Here is a 5504-nt window from a genome sequence, read left to right on the forward strand (position 1 = left end):
CTTCTCCTGTGTACACCCCTACCCACAGCCTGGAGTGAAATGCCAGTTTCTTCACCGGCAGCAAACATCTGTGAAATTCACTGCCAGATTAGCTGCCCATTCTTCAGTTTAATCAACTTGCAGGAAGAAAGTATAAAATAGAGTTTGAAATAGCTGCATGTTGAGTCCACTGCGCACACTGAAGCAAGGTGGGAGAGGGCGGGAAAGAAATGTCTGGTTATAAAATTAAGAGTATATCTGAGTGCATTTGGCTAAGCTGGCTGGATTGCTGTTGCCCAAGCAGCTTTCCTTCTGGCATTTTCAGCCTTTTGAATGCTGACTCTGCAACGTTAGTGTAGTTTTAATGCACTTTAACTACATATGAATAGAAAACAGTAGAGATGAGGCACAATAGACCATATGGCTGGTCAGAATTAATTATCTACAGATCCAGCTTGTGATTGGGGAGGCACTGCAGTACACCTTTTCCTTTCAACTCTTGTTATTTCATGTATTCATTTAATTTAACAATAAGAAACTGAAAACATTACAATGTGGAGTGAGGAAAGACAGCTTTTTAATACCATTTGATTGTTTGCCAAAGTTTTTGCAAGTGTTCCTGTCAGGACATATTACTACGTATTATACACAGCATATTTATATTCTTACAACATGTTTAAACTTCTCAGTTATAAATTTCTTGTATGTCTAGAATTGCCTGGGAAAGCAAACCTGCACAACCTGCCCTTGTCCTTCTTCCTTGGCAAGCTTGATGCACCTTTTGTAAGGTTGGTGGGATCTTGAAGGCAAGGTAAGAACATTACAGCAGACAGCAAATGGGTATGTTTACAGGGGAATGGGAGAAATTCAGAGAGGGAAACTGAATGATTTATGTTAGATGAAAAGATAGAAAAGTGATACTAAGAGATCAAAGTATGTTGATTCACTTGTATAATTTGGCCTCAAGACTATTAAACACAGGTTACAGTTCAACAGGGGAATTTTTTCTGCTAACGTGTTCTCCTCCCAACCAGAGAGAAGGAAAGGGGGATGGGAAAATGAAGCAGTTCTCAGATCTACACCATTGTTTGCATTTCTACCAAGCTAAAGTAGAGCTCAAGTGGGAAATATCTGGAGCATAGCGGTGTGACATGTTCCTTTCACTGCCTGGCTTTTTTTTAATTCCTCTTTTTCCTCCTGCTTTGGAAGGGGTTGTAGTAAACTCTATTAAATATGAATGTTTATCACTGAATGAATTTTTTACTTTTTCATCAAACAGAAGGCAAGTTCTTCAAGATGCTTTTCTTGGTGAAAAATGACAAAATGTATAAATGGGAACACTTACATGATCCTTCATGTTTTAGTGCTAGAAGTATGTGAACAGTGAAATTACAGAAGTTCAGAAATGGCAGTAGGAATGCACTCATTGTTTCTTCCTCAACAAGTATCTACAGGCACCTATTACCACAAAATGGAGATTTCCTCCTTGTGTCCTTGCCCAGGACTTAAAAAAAAGAAAAACAACAAGCAAAAAAAGCTCCCTACATTAAGCTCAAGGCAAAAGGAAATAAATTGTCCGTAGGGAGGCTGGTGCATGCTTTCTTAAATTCCTGTTCCCACTGAAGTCTCTGAGAACTTTTTGATGATTTAAAGTGTGGCCAAGATTTCTCTACTGATGATGAAAACTTGGGCTTCTAATTCTTTGGAAAGTTCATTTTATTCTTTGCTTTCTCTCATCAAGGGGTTTCTAGAACAACTTTGTGCTGTAACACCATCCAACATTTACTTATGATGTGGACCCATAGGGCCTGATGGTGGATTGTCCTGTAGCTATTTTCAGCAGTTGCAAACAGGTAAGGAATATTGTCTTAAGAGAGTGAAGGTGTGCTACAAGCATTGACCCTGCATGAACCATTTACAACGAGCACAAAGCAACAGGGAATTCAGCAGTGTTGTTCTCATAAGGAGCTCTTCTTCCTGTGCTAAGATATTGCCTGTTCTCTTGGAGCATCACTACATTGCAGATTCACCCTATGTCATTGTTCAAACAACATGCGCAAATAATAGATGTTTTTGTTCATTGGCCCAAATCTGAAAAGCTAGAGGGGAGTGTGAAGAGAGAAGAGACTGAGTCAAGTAGAAGAGAAACTATTTGGATTGTAAGCTAAATTCAAAACCTTTTGTTTTATTTGTGGGATCTTCAACATATTTTCCTTAGCTGGATGGTTTTAAAGCAAAAAATGTGATTTTTTTAAAGGAAAAGTAAAAATTACATTTAGAAAAATATTGAAATAATAATTTCACAAGCCTTCCAAACAAGCCTTTCAATTTTAAAACATCAAAATGGAAATGTCAATAGTCACTATTGAAATGTTTTCCTATTACTTTTTAGTCTCTCCCCCTAGTAGATAGGTAAAGCCTAAATTATTTTTTTCTCTTAAATTCCCTGGGAGTTGTGAGCAGACAGAAACATATTAATCACAAATACTTGGTCCAGCTATAAAACTAAACAATCACTGAAGCGTCTTCTGCTTGGGTATTGCAAATCATGAGATATATTATTTGCATTTTAACCCTTGCATATCATAATTCAGCCTTCTCTTGCTCAGAGTGGAAAACCTTGGCAGAAGTTTGGGTGACTGACTGGCTGCTTGTTTCCCTTCTCACTGTATTCTTCCCCACACTGTGGATGCTCATTTAGGTGTAATTGGGGGTTTATAATAATTTGGATTGGAAACCAAACCTTTAAAGGGACCTTTAAAAGTCATCTCGTCCAACCCCCCTGCAATGAGCAGGGACACCTTCAACTAGACCAGCTTGCTCAGAGCCCTGTCCAACCTGACCTTGAATATTTCCAGGAATGAGACATCTACGATGTCTCTGGGCAACCTGTGCCAGTGTTTCACCACCTTAATTGAAAAATGTTTCTTCCTTATACCTAGTCTAAATCTACATTCTTTTAGTTTAAAGCCATTACCTTTCGTCCTATTGCAGCAGGCCCTGCTAAAAAGTCTGTCCCCATCTTTCTTATAAGCCCCCTTTAAATACTGAAAGGCCACAATAATATATCCCAGGAGCCTTCTCTTCTCCAGACTAAACAACCCCAACTCTCTCAGCCTGTCCTCATAGGAGAGGTGCTCTAGCCCTCTGATTATCTTTGTGACCCTCCTGTGGACTCACTCCAACAGGTCCAATTCTTTCCTTCACAGGGTTCCAGAGCTGGATGCAATACTCCAAGAGAGGTCTCACAAGAATGGCGTAAAGGGGCAGAATCACCCACCTTGACCTGCTGGCCACCCGTCTTTTGATGCAGTCCAGGCTGCAATTGGCCTTCTGGACTGTAAGCACACATTGCTAGCTCATGTCCAGCTTTTCATCCACCAGTATCCTTGAGTCCTTCTCTGCAGGACTGCTCTCAATCCCTTCATCCCCCAGCCTGTATTGATAACAGAGGTTGCCCCTGTTCAAATGTAGGACTTTGCACTTGTCCTTATTGAACCTCATGAGGTTCACATGGGCACACTTCCTGAGGTTGTCCAGGTCCCTCTGGACAGTATCCTGTCCCTCAGGCATGTCAACTGCACCAAGGTTGCCCCTGTTCAAATGTAGGACTTTGCACTTGTCCTTATTGAACCTCATGAGGTTCACATGGGCACACTTCCTGAGGTTGTCCAGGTCCCTCTGGACAGTATCCTGTCCCTCAGGCATGTCAACTGCACCACTCAGCTTGGTGTTATCTGCAAACTTGCTAAGGATGCACTCGATCCTACTATGTCATTGATGAAGATATTGAACAATGTTGGTCCCATTATGGATCCCCAAGGTACACCACTTGTCACCAATCTCCATCTGGACATCGAGCTATTGACCACTGCCCGCTGTGTAGGATATTAGTCTTATGAAGGCTGGAAACTACGATCTTTTGAAAAAAAAACTCTCTTTACAAAAGATGGCCCAATAATGTTTCTTTATTGATTTGCATTCTTCCTGAGTGATCTGTAAAAATAGCTGCTCACTTCCCATCAGAAATTCCCGCTTTGTGAGATGTACTCTTCTGCAATCTCCTTTACCCAAAGTACTAATACTAATGCCTTTATCGAAAAAAACGAATTTAATTTCTAGGTATCTTTCTTCCTGCAATAATGGAAGGCCCCTCAAGTATCTTACCATGCTGCTACTATTTGCTGTATCAGTTCCACATGCTAATATGATTTCCTGTAAGAGGAGATGAATATATTAGTTCTGCAGTGAAATCACCAAAAAAAAAAAAAAAAGCCTGACCAGTGCTTTTAAGGAGAGTAATCTCAATGGAAAATATTAAATTTGTTCCACAGTATCAGTGTTAGATGTAAAATCTTGCTCTACCACGGGCTCCTGACTTTCTCTTTGGTTTTCTGGCCAGCGATGGATGTTGTTTCTGCCACCTGTTTGAAGACAATTGTGCAACTGGAACCATGGAATGATGTCCAGTTGCCTTTTTTAGAATATGAATAGGGCTTTTGAATTTGGCTGTGCTGAGCAGTTTGGGACTGAATCACTCTGTAGACTTGCCAGAGAAAGTGTTTAGCCTATGGACATGAGCCAAAGCCCACTGCATCTCACAGCAAGACTCTATTTGGCTTTGGTGGGCTCCGGTTCAAGCTCTATATGCATGACAAGTTCTTCTCTGGAATTATCAAATATTCTTCGTTTTTAGTTTCTGTTTTTATTTTCCCAGAGATTTTGACCTCTTATTTTTCACCACTGCCTGTCTCTGCTCTTCTTTCTCTGAATGGGATGTTAGGACTGATGGTAACGTGGATGGTCTGTCAAGAAAAAGTCAGGGGCAAGGAGCCATATCAGGGCTCAGCTGCCCAAACTGCTCTGTACCCACTAACCACTTTTCCTTGCTTTTCACTTGTGAATGTGTGCTATTTTGAAATGCCTCAAATACTGTCGGACTCCAAGCTGTTTTGGACGCGAGCATGTCATTTTCCTTCCCTCTGCTGCAATCATGCTTGGATCCTGCAGGCATTTCCCATAACAGGCCTCAGTTATCAACGGCAGGAGTTTTAGTGTATTTCCCTTCGCAAAGACTTTTGTTGCCAGATGGGAGTTGTTAGTTGTTTATATCAGGCTATGAGTAATGCCCTTTTGCTAGCACTGTACACAATGGTTTTTTTTTTGACATTTATTCCTTCTGTTGTTATACAATGTTAGCTTTGCAAGTTATAAAGAACAACCTTTTTCCCTCAGGTGTCCTTTTGTGTGCTTTTTGCTCATTTTTTGAGATTCTATCTTTTCGATTTTAAAGGTAAAAAGAATATATAAAAATAGAAGAATGAACAACAAGCTTAGAGACCTTTCCCAGTCTGCTACTCACTGCTGTGAATAGATGCTAAACATAGATTTGTGGGTCCACTTTTAGGTTTCTCAAATTCCATTTCTTCTTCAGTCTCCTTTGCATCTGTCACAGGGCACCTCTGTCATGCTGTTTTCCTTAGCTCTGTAGGGTACAAGCTACATTTTACCAGCTCCTAGCACTT

The 5504-nt window shown here is 40.5% G+C and overlaps 1 long non-coding RNA gene across 1 annotated transcript; it reads left to right on the forward strand.

Annotated features, from left to right (window-relative positions):
- The first annotated feature begins 626 nt into the window (after positions 1-626).
- LOC106901279 lies at positions 627-5202 on the forward strand. Its single transcript, XR_001414297.1, has 4 exons — positions 627-790; positions 1721-1832; positions 3189-3432; positions 3568-5202. It is a non-coding gene; the product is annotated as an uncharacterized LOC106901279 (long non-coding RNA).
- The last annotated feature ends 302 nt before the right edge of the window (positions 5203-5504 follow it).

This window comes from Calidris pugnax, unplaced genomic scaffold (genome assembly GCF_001431845.1).
Source record: "Calidris pugnax isolate Ruff unplaced genomic scaffold, ASM143184v1 scaffold44, whole genome shotgun sequence".
NCBI lineage: Eukaryota > Metazoa > Chordata > Aves > Charadriiformes > Scolopacidae > Calidris > Calidris pugnax.